The following is a 17,175-nucleotide window of genomic DNA, read 5'->3' on the forward strand; positions in this document are numbered from 1 at the left end:
CATGACACCAATTAGCTCTTGAATCAACAAATATGGTAAAATGTTTTTAAAGCTAGAGAGTTATAGAGGCCATGTACATACACATAAAACCAAATGGGAACCTTACAAGATTGATCTGCATAATTTAGTACAAAATAGTTATTTTATTTGAAATATCAGTGACTAAATAAAACAGAAGTTACAGTAGCATCATTTTTCTGTAAGTCATAATATTTTTTGTTTGAATGAATAAACTAAATATATAATCAATGAAGAATTCCTCTTTTAAGTATTTAGGGTTTTGTTGTTGTTGTTTTCTCATGGAAAAAATTCAATTAGACAATCTAGATGAGGAAACTGATTCTTAGAAGAAGTTTGATCAAATCATCTATTGGAAAGTGTAGTGCTGAAATTAAAAATTATTTCTGCCAGAATACAAAATTTGCATTCATCTCTCTAAATCAGGATACCCAAGAATTGATTGAAATGCAAGATTTGCAGTAGATTACTTTAGCTTTCCTTATAAAGCAAATTACTCTCAAATTAAATATGTTTGATACAGTGTTGCAAAAATTCCATCTTGGGGCACTTCAATTTTCAAAACATAATATTCTTTCAGTCTAAAGAATATTAGCATAAGATTTAACACTGCCATTCACTTATTTAAATTTACCTATTTAATCAGATATATTTAATCAAGTTACATATGAATACTTAATTAAACTTGTTTTGGTTAACATTCTGGCTTAGAGAGGAGTTGGATTTCTATATATTGTGTTTATGCAAACATAAAATGATTATGTTCATATCTAGAGTAGCTGCTAATTTACTGGCACCTATTTTACATTCACAATTTTTTAAGGTTTAAATATCTAAAACAAAAAACATTTGAAAATTAATATTTTGGTTATTTTAATACAGAATATTCAATCATTAAATTAAGCCTGAGAAGAATAACTAATACTCAGGATTTTTATTATGTATTTAATATATATGTAATGAGCAGGAGAAGAGAGAGCCTAAGAGAGACAATAAATAAATAATAAATAATATAACTTTTAATGATTTTTTCTTTATATTTTCTTCAATACCCCAAATCTTCTCACACAAACTTGAATTACATTTTTGTAGAAAAGTTTAAATTCTTAAAATATTTTAACTCTATGATGAATCATAACAAATTCTTTTTTTCCATCTCACATATACATATACACAAACACAAATATATGGAAAAAGCTAAAAGAACCCTTGCCTTAGTCCACCTGGGCTGCTAAAACAAAACCCGATAATCTGGGTAGCTTATAAACAACAGAAATTTACTTGTTATAGTTCTGGAGTCTGGTAAGTCAGTAGTCAGTTTACTTCTCCAGGTCCTCTTTAACACAGTTTTTCTTCATTCTGAGTGACAGGGACAACTAATACTTGATTTGAAGAATATTTAGCAAGATAGAAAAATCAAATATTGATCTCTAAACTTCATAGGTTGCTGTGGGACTATAATTTTCAGAAACAGCAGTCTCATATAATACAGGACTTGAGGAAAACTTTGCTTTATTATCTAGAATAACTTGGATACTTCTCTGCTGTCAAAGAGAAATAACCCCTAGGAAATGTTTCCCATCTTAGTGGAAATAATAATATGTTGAATATCTCTCGGTCGTACCTGGAAACTTGACATTGCTAAGAGCTTGTCTTCTAAAGCAAAAGAAGTTGCATTCCACTGGTATTCACCTGTAATAAATATGAAATGCACTGAGTATTACCTGGGAAGATGGAGAGTTAGATCACATGTCCAAATCTCTTCTCTTTTAAAGTACTTAAATTAATAAAATTGCTGAACAAAAAGATGAAAATTTTATCCAGACTAAAACTGGAAAAGGACTTTCTGATATCCTACAGATTATGAAATAGCTATGAAAATCTGGAACAAGCTCATAGAGGATACCAGGAGCTAACAAATGACTCTCTGGAAGTGGAGTGCCACGTTCTTACCAGCACATAGAAGAGATTTTGAAGGACTCCCATATTAATACTTTGAAAATCACAGAGCAGCCCCGATTGAAGGAGAAGAAGTCAATCATCCAAATTATTTTTTAATTTTTTTGTTTTGACTTGATATCCTGTAAAAAAAGCAAATGGTATGAAGACAAGCTTGCTTTGTAGCTGAGGAGTGAGGTGATGGTATGCATGAGGGCGTGTGTCTTACTGTCAGAGAAAAATAGCCTTGGGATACCCCACAAATACAAAGACAGTAAGTACTGTGGGCCACTCTACATCAGTCTCTCACCAATGTAGTTGTTTAGTATAGAATAGGAACTACACTCGTATCTGTGGTTAATCCATAATGAAAAATGTAAGTCCTGTAAAAAGGCAAAGCCAGCCCACTACATCAGATGTTACAAATTTAGAAATTAAGCACACACATTTCTGTGACTTCATTATCTTCAGTCAAATTTTCCCTTCCTTTTCAGGCAACTGATAAGTTGGTTTCACAATGGACTGTACCACCATCCAGGAACATGGTCACATTTAATTTCTCAAAGCTGAAGGAAATATGATGGTGAGCTGATAAATTCAGTGACTATTGTTGAGCAAATTGCAGAGCTTGATAGAATTGTCTTAAAAAGTTAATTTTATCAATCAAAGTAACTAAGCAAAAATTCCTAAGTATGTTACCAAAAGAAAAAAATTACTGTGTAGAGGCTTAAAATGACATGGTGTCTGATAGCTCAACACTTATCTGTTTTTTGATTTTATTTTAATTATTACTGTAAGAACTTATGGATAGCAGATATATAATAAAAATTTTTGCGATCAGAGAGTCTTTGGAATAAAATGATCCTAAGGATAGTGTCCAGTAGAGGATCCAGAATGAAACTAGGCAGAATGAATAATAGTGAGAGATGGAGAGGCAGGAGAGAGAGAGAGAGAGTAAGATATAGAAGGATGAGAGAGAGAGAAAGAGAGAAACAGAGAGAAGAAATGAATGAGCACATAAGTATAGATGAAAATAGATAAATCTCAGTAAGCAAATTGTGTAAAAAGAACAGGAATGAGATCCTGAGCATTTTCCTGGAATAGCTCAGCATGTCTGTGGAAAATTTTTCTTTTTCTTTTTTTTTTTTTTTATTCAAGGTAGCAGCTTTGCAGGTAAGAGGATGGCTAGATTCTAAGACTTACTGCTGTACTGGAGGCCATTCCAGTGGCCTGAGTGTATCACCATATTTCTTCATCCTGGAATGTTGGTAATAGACAGGATAGCCAGGACAGGATAATCTTTCTTCCTCTGGAAGAGCCATTGTCTTCGCTCTTTCAGTGTTGCTGTCAAGGAAAACTGGAGTCTGAGTAAATGCTAAAGAAAAGAGATCTATTTGGCTCACAGTTAGGCAGGTTATACAAGAGGCATGGCACCAGCATCTGCTTCTGGGGAAGGCTTCAGGCAGTCCTCACTCATGACAGAAGGCAAAGAGGAGCAGGCATGTGCACAGAGCACGCGGTGAGAGAGAAAGCAAGAGAGCAAGGCGGTGAGAACGGGTACCAAGCTCTTTATAGCAACCAGCTCTTACAGGAATTAATACAGCAAGAGGGCTCATTACTGTGAGGATAGCAACAAGCTATTCATGAAGTATCTACCTCCATGATCCAAACACTTCCCTTTAGGCCCCACCTAAAACATTGAGGATCAGATTTCAACATAAGGTCTGGAGGAGTCAAATAATCCAAACTATAGCAATTCTACCCCTGGCCCTCTAAATTTTATACCCTTCTTATACATACAATATAGTCATTATATCCCATAGTCTTCAAAACTCTTAACTTGTTCCAGCATCAACTCAAATGTCCAATATTCAAAGTTTCATCTGAGACTCAAGGCAAACTCTTTATATCTGTGACCCTGTAAAATCAATAACAATGTTTTTACTTCCAAGATACAATGGTTGTGTAAGCATTAAATAAACATTTCTATCTCAAAAGGGAGAAATAGGCCAAAATAAAGGAGTAACAGGCTCCATACAAGTCTGAAACCCAGCAAAGCAGACATTAAATCTTAAAACTCCAAAATAATCTTTGATTTCATATCCCACATCCTGGGTACATGGTGTGAGGGGTCAACTCAAAAGGCCTCAGGCAGTTGTGTCCCCATGGCTTTGTTGGGCACAGCCCACATGGGTGCTGTCTTGGGTTTGAGTTGAATGCCTGCTGCTTTTCCAGGCTGATGGTGCATGCTGCTGGTCGGTCTACACAGCCCTGCTCCTACAGTTCCACTAAGCAGTGCCCCAGTGGGGACTCTCTGAGGGTGCTCCAACTGCACACTTCTACTCAGTATGAACTTAGTAAATTCTCTCTGCAAGGACTCAGCCCCTGTAGCAGAATTGTGCATGGTTACCCTGGCTTTGGGATATATCCTCTGAAATCTAAGTGGAAGTGGCCAAGCCTCCTCCACTCTTGCATTCTGAGTGACTGCAGACTTAACACCATATAGACACTGCCAAGGCTTTCAGTTTATACTTTAGAGCCGAGGACCAAGCAGTACCTGGGGCCATTGAGCAGTGGTTGGAGGTAGAGCAGCCAGGATGCAGGGAGCAGCATCCCAAGGTGGTACAGGGCAGTGATGCTCCAGTCCCAGACCTTGAAACAATTTTGTCCTCCCCAGGTATCTGGGCCTGTGATGGAAGGAGCAGCTTTGAAAATTTCCGCAATGCCTTTGGGGCCTTTTCCCCATTATCTTGGCTTTTAGCACCTGACTCCCATTTAGTCATGCTAATCCTTTTAACAAGTGGTTGCTCTGCAGCACCATTGGATTCCTCCCTTAAAAATGCTCTTTCCTTCTCTATCACATGTCCAGGATGCACATTTTCCAAATGTTTAGGCTTTGCTTTATTTTTTAATTATAAATTACAACTTTAGGCCATTCCTTTGCTCCTATATCTGACACTCTTTGAAGGATTTTCTGCTTAGAAATTTCTTCCGCTAGATACGTTAGGTCATGACTTTTAAGCTTGGCCTTCCATGAAGACCTAAAGCATGAAAACAATGCAACCAAGTTCTTTTCTATGGTTAACAAGGGTAACCTTTGCTCTAGTTTCCTATCAGTTCCATGTGAGATCCTGTCAGCTTGGTCTTTACGGTCTGTATTTCTGCCAGCATTTTGGTCACCATCACTTAACCAATCTCTAAGAAGTTCCAAACTTTCTCTAATCTTCTTGTCTTTTTTCAAACCTCCAAATCCTTCTATCCTTTGCCCAGTTCCAAAACCACTTCCACAGTTTCTGGTATTTTTATAGCAACATCCCACTCTTTAGTACCAATTTTCTGTCTTAGTCCTTTTAATGTTGCTACAAAGGAATATCTGAGGCTGGGTAATTTATAAGAAGAGAGGTTTGTTTTTCTCACAGTTATTCAGGCCATACAAAAGGCATAGCACCAGCATCTGCTTCTAGTGAGGGCCTCAGGCTGCCTTTACTCACAGCAGAAGGTGAAGGGAACCAGCATGTGCAGAGATCACATGGATAGACAGGAAGCAAGAGAGCAATGGGGGAGGTGCCAAGCTCTTTTTAACAACCGCTCTCACAGAACTAATAGAACAAGAACTTACTCATTACTGAGGATGGCACCAAAACCATTCATGGGAGGTCCACCCCTATGAACCAAACACCCCCCATTAGGCACCACCTTCAACATTGAGGATCAGATTTCAACAAAAGGTACGGAGAGGTCAAACAAAGTAAACTATAGCAGTAAAGCTGTTGTTGTTGCTGCTTTTTTTGTTTGTTTGTTTGACACGGAGTCTTGCTCTGTCGCCCAGGCTGGAGTGCAGTGGTGCTATCTCGGCTCACTTGCAAGCTCCGCCTCCCGGGTTCACACCATTCTCCTGCCTCAGCCTCCCGAGTATCTGGGACTACAGGTGCCCGCCACCAAGCCCGGCTAACTTATTGTATTTTTGTAGTAGAGACTAATTTTTTTTTTTTTTTGTATTTTTAGTAGAGACGGGGTTTCACCATGTTAGCCAGGATGGTCTCATACTCCTGATATCATGATCCGCCTGCCTCGGCCTCCCAAAGTGCTGGAATTACAGGCAGCAGTAAAGTTTTAATAAGTGCATGGTTCACCCAATTTCTCATCTTTTCAGTTCACGTAGTTCAAGTATTGCCAATAAAAATAATTTTCGCCATATTTTTACAATGCCTGTAGTGTGCTTTTGAACAAATAATGGTTTCCTCTAAGGAGATAGATAGCAAAGGCATAAAACAAGAATGTGGAATTTAGAAGCCACTCATCACGTAGGGAAGGCACAGACTCCAGGATACAGAAACAATTGCATCTGACCCTGCTAATTGACTGAGTTAAGGGCACCCAAACCTTGCTCTTTAAAACAAAACAGTGAAAATGTGCTGCAGAGGAGATAGATGACTCCCTAGGGAGGAGGCAAAAGACATGCTTCTCTGTGAGCTTTAAAGTGTTCATTATAAAAAGCAGAGATACTTATCCCTGTAATTCCCCCAGGAAAGGAACTGGGGAGTAAAGATGAAGATTGTAGGCATGAGCTCAATTCAGGGACCATTTTCATTTCAGTGAGCATCTGCTGACAGTAAATCCAGTGATAACTGTCATGCAGTGTGGATGTCTTACTTCTTTCTAGTAAGCCTGATGAGAGCACCGTATACCTCCTGGCATAATTGTTCTTGTTCCATCTGAGCTTAATGGGGATTTAAATATTCACAGGAGAAATTAAAGGCAAAGAAAAATGTGACGGTATAAAAAGGAAAACTATTTTTAATGAGCTTATTTTCTTCTATGTAACTCATCCTTATTTTCTAATTTCATAATGTTATATGGAACATTTTTGATATTATGAAAGAAAAACCAAATGATCTCATTTTATTTTATTTATAATTGTATTATTGATCTCTTATTATGACGGAGACCCTTTATATGTGTACTGCGATAAATGGAAGAGCTTAAGAAGCAATGGATACAATAATGATATCAGTTTGGCTGCTAGGAACTTGATGGATAAAATCTGCTAAGAGACACATGAGATTATTTACGTCAGTGAGTGTGTGATAATAAAAGGCAATTCAACCTCATAGATTTACAATTTAGACATAACTAAATACGGTAAAACGCTATATTTACTTCTTAATTCACTTATTATACTTGTTTCTCTTGACCGAAACAAAGGTAAACTCTACAGAATAGTTTAATTACACTTAATGTAAGAAATTAGTATCAATTTTTATGACTGGGAGACTCACAAATTAGTCTAACTACAACAGAAAAGCACTATAACTCACACAACAGTTAGATTCCCTGTGCATGAGATGTCTTTGACCTGCCCAAAAAGGCTTCTACACATGGAATTCGCATGAACCTTATTATAATACCAGCATCCCAACACTAGCCAACATTAAACCCTACGATTACATTATTATATGTAAGTGGCAATACGCTGCCAGAAACTGTAATATCTCCATGATCTGTAAAGGAGCTGCTCTATCTCAACCACAGCATGAAACTATTTCTGTTTTTACACTAATAGTAGTTCAAGTTTATTAATTCTAGCAGCCAAAACACATAACATCAAAAATCTTGAAATAGCTGGGCACGATGGCTCACGCTTGTAATCCTAGCACTTTGGGAAGCCCAGGAAGGAGGATCTCTTGAGCCCAGGAATTCCACACCAGGCTAGGCAAAATAGCAAGATCATATCACTACAAAAAATTTAAAAATTACCTGGGCGTGGTAGTCTGCACCTATAGTCCAAGCTATTTGGGAGGCTGAGGTGGGAGGATGGCTTGAGTCCAAAGTCCAGGAAGTCGAGGCTGCAGTGAGCTGTATCACGCCACTACACTGTAGGCTGAGTGATGGAGCGAGACCCTATCTCCAAAAAAACAGAAAAAAAAATCTCAAAATAAGTATTTTTTTAAAGTATTTTATTTGTGCAAACTGGATATGTCTTTCAGAGTGCAATGTCTATGTAAATATTCCTTGCTGGTAGCCACAATCATTGATATATTTTAATTTGTTGCTACTCTGTTGAACAGAATTATAAAAAGCTTACAACTGTTTCGACTTGTGGATATTTACCAGGACTTAAATCCAAATGCCTGTCTCTGGTAAACATGTGTAAACAAATTGCTTTATTAACTAAAAAAGGTCAAGTCCTGTGCTTGACTAATTTAGTGTGGAAATTTCTCACATTAATCAAAATATAAGCTTGGTAAGGAATATGCTATCCTAACTGGCTAACTCTATGCTGTATGTTTCAAATTAACTGTCTGCCATGTCAGATTATCCTAAACATGAAAGAAATACATATGTGACCCAAAGTTTGTGAACCTTTGGTGAGATTTGTTTAAATATCCAATTTAGTTTTAAAATCTTATGTATATTAAATTGAAAATGATGACTTTCAATATTTTACCCATCTAGTTGTGTATCCTCTCTCAATTTTTCTTAATATGCCTGAGAAAAAAATTGAGGTTAAAGAAATTTAGTGAATGCTATTAGAGACTTGAATTGCTTCTATTATTTTAAAATAATATTTTCTACTCACCTGTGCCTTACCAATTAGTTTATTCAAAATACAAAATGTCATTTCTTCCCTTGGAATTTTGTTCACCTAACAAACGCTGTGTCTGCATTGTGTCTAGCTACTTGTCTTAGGTAGCAGAGATAGACATAAAGTAAGACACAATTCCAGAATTTGAGAACATTAGTATAATTGGGGACTCAGTTCATAAGAGGGAAACATAAAGCTATGTATAAAGAAAGACTGCAACATCTGCAACATCACATGGACTAGAAATATCACAGAGGCTACTTGGCGAAGAAAAAAGAATGGAACGAAAAAGTACCTGAGAGAGAAGAGACGTCATAAAGACTTAAGAATAGGTGAAGAAAAGGAAGTAAAAAGTATAAATATTAGAAAGAGTAAAATAAAATTGTCTTTGTTTATAGATGACATGGTGGTTTACATAGAAAATGGCAAAGAATCGACAAAATACTGCAGGAACTAGTAAGTAATTATGGCAGTGTTGTAGGATACAAGATTAATATTTAAAGGTCAATTGCTGTCTTATATACTGAAGATGAAAATACAGAAATTTGAAATAAAAAACAAAATATCACTTACGTTAGCACCAATAAAATAAAATACTTAAGGTATCTATCTGAAAATAAGTATCTATAAAATCTATATGAGAAAAACTACAAAATACTGATGAAAGAAATCAAAGCAGACCTAAATAAGTGGAGAGATATTCCAGGTTCATGGGTAGAAAAACTATCAGATATGTTCAGTTTTTCCAAATTTATCTGTATATTCAAGGCAATTCGAATCAAAATCCCAGGAAATTATTTTGTGGATGTCAACAAATGGTTCTAAACTTTTTATAGAAAGGTAAAAGACCCAAAGTAGCCAGTTCAATATTGAAGAATAACAAAATTGGAGAACTAACTAACGCAACAAGATCTCCAGACTTAATATAAAGCTACAGTATCAAGACAGTGGTATTAGTGAAAGAATAGAGAAACAGAATAAATGTTATATTAAAAAAATTGAACAAATGTTCAGTGGAACACAGTAGAGATCTCAGAAATAGGCTCACATAAATATAGTCAACTAATCTTTGGCAAAAATGCACAGATAATTCTATAGAGAAAGGATTGTCTTCTAAATAAATGGTGCTGGACAGCCTGACTTCCACATGCAATAAATAAATAAATAAATAAATAAATAAATCTAGACACAAACGTTACACTTGTCACAAAAGTTAGTCCAAAATGGTTCATAGTCCTAAGGTAAAATGCAAAACTATAAAACTCCTAAAAGGTAACAATGAAAAAATAAAGGTGACCGTAGGTTTGGTGGATTTTTAGATTACAACTCCAAAAGCAAAATCCATTAAAAAAAAATCAACAAGAATTCCTTAAAATTAAAAAAAAAAAGTTTTTCCAAAGACACTATCAAGAGAATGAAATGACCAGCAGCAGACTGGAATAAAATATTTGCAAAACATATACTAGATCAATGACTGACATACAAATATACAAAGAACTGTTAAAACTCAACAATAAGAAAACAAACAATCCGAATTTTTTAAAATGGCAAAAGATCTGGATGGACAACCTCACCAAAGGAGGTATACAATGCCAAATAAAAATATAAAGAGACACTTGATGTCATCTGTCATCAGGTAGTTGCCAATTAAAAAACTAAGTGAGATACAACCACACACCTGTTAGAATGAATAAAATGAAAACACAGACAACACCAAATGCTTGTGAGGATGAGGAGCAAAGGGAACTCCTATTAATTGATTGTGGGAATGCAAAATAATGCAGACATATTGGAAGACAGTTTGGCAGTTTCTTCCAAAAATAACATTTGCTTACTATATGATACAGCAAGCACACTTCTGGTACCTACCAAAAGGAGTTGAAAACATGTCAACACAAAAACCTGCATACAAATGTTCATACCATTTGTATTTATAATTGGCAAAACTTGGAAACAACCATGATGTCCTTCAATAGGTGAATGGATAAGGAAACTGTGGTATACCCATAAAATGAAATATTATTCAGCACTAAGAAATGAGCTGTCAGCCCAGCGCGGTGGCTCATGCCTATAATCCCAGCACTTTGGGAGGCCAAGGCGGGCAGATCACGAGGTCAGGAGATTGAGACCATCCTGGCTAACACGGTGAAACCCCATCTCTATTAAAAAATACAAAAAGTTAGCCAGGCATGGTGGCGGGCACCTGTAGTCCCAGATACTCGGGAGGCTCTGAGGCAGGATAATGGTGTGAACCCAGGAGAAGGAGCTTGCAGTGAGCCGAGATCACACCACTGCACTCCAGCCTGGGCTACAGACGGAGACTCCATCTCAAAAAAAAAAAAAAAAAAAAAAAAAAAAAATGAACTGTCGTACTATGAAAGACGTTGACTTTATTAATAATAATTTATCAATGTGATTCAGCAGTTTTAACCAATGTACTAAACTAAAACAAGATGTTAGTAGGGAAAACTGCGCAATGGGTGGAAATGAGGAATACAAGAATTCTGTGAACTTTTCTATTATGTTTTCTGTAAATATAAAACTGTTCTAAAAATAAAGTCTACCCATTAAAGACAAAAAAAAAAAAAAAGAAAAAAAGAAAATAAAAATAAAAGAACAGGTGAGCCAGACTTTCAGAATGTGGAGACCTGGAAAGTATGTAATTCCCTCTTTACAAAGCAGCAACAAGGCAAGGAAATTCTTCCTATTCATAATTTTTGTTCAATTCACAGAAAGCTGAAGTTGCTGGGGACAATTAACCCTAAGTATAAGACACGTGACTCCAAAATGAGATGAGAGAAAACTTAGCTTACTTGCAGCAGATGCCATTTGAGCAATGGTGAAAAGAAGTTAGCTGGATTTAATTGCTCAAGCTACAAGCTACATGTGGAGTAGCAAGAAAATATGAACCTCTGAGGGCAGAGGACACAAGGGCAATTTGCACTTATTCACAGATTCTTTTCTATTGATGTTTCTAGAACTCTAAAAAAAAGATTAGGGGCATGATGATACTGGCTTAAATGAGAGGCTGCTTCAAGGAGGTCAGAAAGCCAACCCAAGATCCTTTCCCCCTCCTCTCCTATGGGACAAAAATCTTTTTTTTTTTTTTTTTTGAGATGGAGTTTTGCTCCTATTGCCCAGGCTGGAGTGCAATGGCGCGATCTCAGCTCACGGCAACCTCTGCCTTCTGGGTTCAATCTATTCTGCCTGGAAAATCTTAAACCACTAGGTGAAAGACAACTACCTTGTCACCTGTGGGGCACTGGTGAAAACCTATTGCAAGTGGAGAAGGTGACCAAGAGAAAACAAACAAACAAACAAACAAACCCCTCTGACTTCATGGGAGTGGCAGGAATGTCCTGGGCCCTGACCTGCAGCTGAGTGCCAGACAGGATCCCCGAGAAGGCTCTACACCCATGACTCAGGGAAGCAGTGCTTGCTTAAGACTGAGATTTAATCAGAGTCATAGAGAAGCCACCATCATACTATGCCCCTGATACCAAGCTAATGACTGTTGAGTAACAAGTAATAATGTCCTAATGTTATAGTCTAGTAAATAATCATTAGGATGTGTAATGCAGAAAATATAAATGAATGGATTTCCCAAGCTGGAAAATGTGAGGTGTTTTTGTGGCTTTTATGGGGAGATATTGCCTTGTGTTTGAGAGGTCTAATCACTAGTCTCACTGTTATTAATAACCAGTGCTAACATGCTGGTACAATCTGCCTCCAAATCTCCATGGACAGGCACATGGTTACAAAGCAAGATGATTAGTAGCATTATTAATAGAATTTCAGTATATTTCATGCTATGTGCACGTACAGGGACTTGAGCAACACATGAATGAGAATTATTGTAGAAGCCTGTTGGGATTAAACCTTACAGCACAGGAGAAAAAAGGAAGAAGAGTTTTAAAACAATGACAAACTAAGAAAGACATGGATAAAACCTAGAAACCTGAACACAGGAAGAATTTTCATCCTAATGAGAATATACCAGATATATTTTTATAATAAAAACTCTCCATTTTTAAAGTAAGGAAAGTGAGAGGGTACATTAAAGGGAAAAAAGCATAATTGTCAAATCCTTTTGTATATTCAAACTTTATAAATCAAAAGAAACTCTTAAAATTGTCTAGCCCCTTCTCTCAAATAACAACAATGGAGAGATATCAGGTTGATCTAAAATCTCCCTGTGATACAGGGCAGGGAAGCCACAAAATCGTGGCTTAGCCAGGGAAAGTTCTTGGCTTTGCCCAGGAAAGCTTTCAAGAGTGAGCAGGTGGTAGAAGAAAACAGCTTCACTGGGGCAGCAGCATTACAGCACAGTGACTGCTCCTGCAGAGCAGGCTGCCCCGTAGGTGGTGTGTGGAGAGCAGCAGCTCAAGCTCAGTGCTGCAGCCAAACTCTATCTACCTTTAATTACATGTAAATTATGAGATGAGTTATTCAGAAATTATAGAAAAGGGGTGGTAACTTCTGGATTGTTGCCATGGAAATGGGCGGTAACTTCTGGGTGTTTTTATGGCAATGGTAAACTGTCAGAATGAAGGGGGACATATTTTAGGAAGACATAATTTCTGTGCCTCTTCCCTGTTTCAGCCAGTCTTCAGTCTGGTCCAGAGTCAAGTCCTGCCTCCTACCTCACCTTCACTTAATAAGTATTAGGAAACAATGACATATTTTCCTTACTATGTAAAAGCAAATTATAATATTTAAATACAGAGCAGAGCTGAGAAATAGAGCAAATAAATATATAAATTTTGTAAAAATATAGCACCTTCTGATAATCTTATAGTAAAGGAAAATGTAATACAAATTAGCACCTATGAGCAGAAAATTTTACAGTATAATTGTCTGCAGCATTAGAATGGATAATTATATAGACATAAATGTAATATTTGAATTAAATATGCATATTAATGACCACATTTTTATTTGGAAAATGCTACAGAAGTGTTTTGAATGTAAAATTCTAAGGATTATAGCCCTGCTTAATTCAGTCAGAGAATTCAAAACAGAGGGAAATATAGTTTATTTATTAATTTTTAAATTTTTTGTTCATTATTTTGTGGGAAACACCTTAATACATGATAAGAATAGAAAAAGAATGTCTATCTTCCATATCACAGAATAAGAAAATATCAAGCAAAATAATATATTATCTATATGGCTAGCAGAAGAAAGTAAAATGATAAAAGACATTAAATGGTGCAGAGATGTTAATAGATTCAACTAGTCTAAACTTCGTATTTTAAAGGCAAGAGCATTTACATTGTGTCAAAAAAGTTATAAATATTTATTTCTTATACAATATTTAAATAACCTAATATAAACAAAATGCTGGAAACAAAGAATGACCAAATATATGTCACTCAAAAGTGAAACAAATGTTTATCAAAATGAGGAAAAAAAAAAGGATATAATTTATTAGTAATAAAAACATGAACTGAAGCAAAAGGAGTAATCTACTTTATCTGCAAGTTATAGGTACTATTTAAATGAGAAACATTTATTTATAAGCACAAATATATGTAGCATCAAAATATGTAAATCAGGAAAGTTTATAATTAGGAAGTATTGATAAAAACAAATGATATACTATTTTAGAGCATGTGCAAATTATATAGTTAAGAAAAACAACAAACATTATGGGGTTTGACCTAAGTTAACTTAAAAACCACTTAGTGGAATAGCTTTTTTGAAAAGCAGATGGATCCATTGATATATAATTTTAAAATAATTTTTAAATAGTTGGATAGCCATCAAATTCATTTAGGAGGCTTGTATTAGATTTTTAATCTTGACAAATATTCCAGAAATTTTTAAAAAGTAATATAAAGTAAGTTATCTCATGTTAGTATATGTAAAAATCCTAACGAAATTAAGTGGTCGTTATAGACTGAATACCTATCTTGTGTTCACCCAAAATTCATATGATGAATTCTAATGCTCCAGTGTGTTGGCATTAGAAGATGGGTCGTTTGGGAGATAATTAGGTCAAGAGGGTGGAACCCTCATGAATAAGATTAATACTCATAAAAGGAACCCCCAAAATGCGGTCTTGCTTTTGCTGCCACATGAGGGTAAATCAGCAGATTGTAACCCGGAAGAGAACCCTCACCAAAACATGACCACTCTGACACCTTGATCTTGGTCTTCCAGCCTCCAGAACTATGAATAATAAATTTCTGTTGTTTATAAGCCACCAGTCTATGCTATTCTGTTATAGCAGCCCAAACTAAGATATGTGATGCAAAGATTACTCTGGCAAAACTGGTTGAGGTTTAACTAATGAATTATTCATTAGTAAAGGAGTACTAATAATGCCCAGATAGATGAACATTTAAATAACATTGAAAGTAATGCTGAAATGTAACATAAAATCTTAGTATTCAAGTGTCTACATAAAATTTAACCTTAGCTAAAAGTAGAAATGTACTAAGAAAAAGATGAAGTAAAAATTAAAATTAAAATATCTATTATTTTCTCTTAGTAGAGATTTTGCTCATTCATTTTAATTATTGCTCAATTCAAATTATTTTTAAAATACTTATATGTAAAATAGTAAAGAGAATAAGAATATGTTCAAAACTAAAAGCAACACACTGTGGGTGAATTAAGCAGCAAAACCATCCACATATGAAAGGTAGTCTTTGATATATCCCTGGACTCCATGTACTGTTTATGGTTTGTACATTTTTGTTTGCCAGTAAAGTGCCTGGGCAGTATTAGACAAGAACAACCAGGAGTTCAGTTATTTTACTGTACACAACAAAATGCTAATGATGCCAGGACTCTGCAAAGGCAATTCTTGCTAAAAGGTCATTGTCAGCAAGCATCGTTGAACTTCTGTTGATCTTCATTCCAGAGATTAATTGTGCTTGATTGCATATGATATTATTTTCATTGGAACAACTGATGTTGACTGAGAGAGTGAGGTCTGATCTCCCTGGGATTACTCAAAGGATTTTGGAACACAGCATTTATTCTTGTCTTCCTTTAATCTAGTGACCTTGTTGACACGATCTGTTAGGGTAGTTGTTTCAATAATTCTATATTTATTCTGTTATTTTGAAAATGTTTCTTCTCTGTTTTTTAATTCAATTCACAGAAAAACTCAGAAATCATGATATTTATTACGTTTCCTCCTCATATTTTCAAATTTTAAAAAAAGCAGAAAACAAGAGCAATAGCAACAAAAAAACACCGCTTGAGTCAAACTTTCCTACTAAAGTATCATTCTCGTTTTATGATTTAAGTAGTTTAGATAAAATAAACACGAGCATTTGATGTATTGTAGTCAATATGCTTAATGCCATTTTCTTTCTCAGAAAGTTGTAGAGTAGGTTTTCAAGGAGAACTTTTAAAGTCTCTATTTTAATTTTTTTGTTCTAAATAACCTGTAAATAAAACTGAATAAATAAATAAATAAAATTATGTCTGTTTTTGCATAATTTTTTTTTCTATTGTTAAGATGCTCTAGACTGAATTACATATCCTGAAATTCTATTTTGAAATTTTAGCCCCCAACAATTTGGATATAAGGCTTTTATGATGTTATAAAAGTGCCCCCCTAATCTAACAGGACTAGTGGCTTTATAAAAGGAGGAAGAAAGAGAGTTATCTTTCTTTCTCCATGATCATGTACCAGGAAGGTAGCCATTTGCAAGCCAGAAGGGGAGTTCTTGCCAGAACTCAACTATGCTAGCATCCTGACCTCGGACTTCCAGCCTTTAGAACTGTGAGAAAATACATTTCTATTGTTTAAGTCACCCTTTCTATGGTATGTTTTTATGACAACCTGAATAAGATGTAAGAGATTAACAAAACATTTTTTACTCTTATCATCTGTGGTACAGAGACATGTAATTAAAAGACATTGCAATGGAATATATTGTTTAATTAGATAGCATATAACTGGAAAGTATACATTATTGGAAGGTATTACCAGAAAGCAACTTGGTACTTAATTTGTTCAAAATTCAAATATAAAATCTATTTTCCTGTTGTTGTCTGTGGAGAAGAATCATACCATACAAATGTTTCTCGGGAAAAATATATACTGTACTCTTTTTAAAAGATTATTTGTTTCTAAAGCCTACTTCTAAACTTCCCAACTCTTTGGGGTTTCTTTCTGTACTGTTTTGCAGTTGTTTTCATGATACATTATGTACCTATTTCTAAAACTATTGATAGGAGTTTCCAGAGATCAGGGAGTTGTAGGTATTAATACATTTCCCACCTCTCTTGGTGCCCAGTTCAGGACTCTATCTCGTGGGTGCTTGGTCCATACTGCTGATGTCTGTAATAACTCAACATGAAAATTAATGTTTCATTCTCTTTTCCTGATTTTCCATGAGAAATGGCCTCAAAAGTCCTGAGCTAATTGTTTCTACGTTCTAACTTGTAATGTATTTGGAATGTCGAGTTTAGAGTAAGTCTTTCTCTGATTACCTCGTGTGAACACTTAAATCTTTTTTGGGTTGTTCCAAATGAGTCTTCAAATATGAACCGTTTCAATTATTTATTAAAAATCATCTTGCTTCCCATAATATATTTATTTTTAATAAATAATTGAAAAGGTTCATATTTGAAGACTTATTTGGAACATATACATATATATTATTTTG

General features: G+C 35.3%; 1 long non-coding RNA gene across 1 annotated transcript; it reads right to left on the reverse strand.

Moving 5' to 3' along the window:
* Positions 1-1,074: 1,074 nt before the first annotated feature.
* Positions 1,075-16,913, reverse strand: LOC744240 (uncharacterized). The gene is made up of 4 exons (XR_168971.1): positions 16,788-16,913; positions 3,757-3,874; positions 3,160-3,300; positions 1,075-1,710 (listed from the first exon to the last, which is right to left on the reverse strand). It is a non-coding gene; the product is annotated as an uncharacterized LOC744240 (long non-coding RNA).
* Positions 16,914-17,175: the final 262 nt, after the last annotated feature.

This window comes from Pan troglodytes, chromosome 22 (genome assembly GCF_028858775.2).
Source record: "Pan troglodytes isolate AG18354 chromosome 22, NHGRI_mPanTro3-v2.0_pri, whole genome shotgun sequence".
NCBI lineage: Eukaryota > Metazoa > Chordata > Mammalia > Primates > Hominidae > Pan > Pan troglodytes.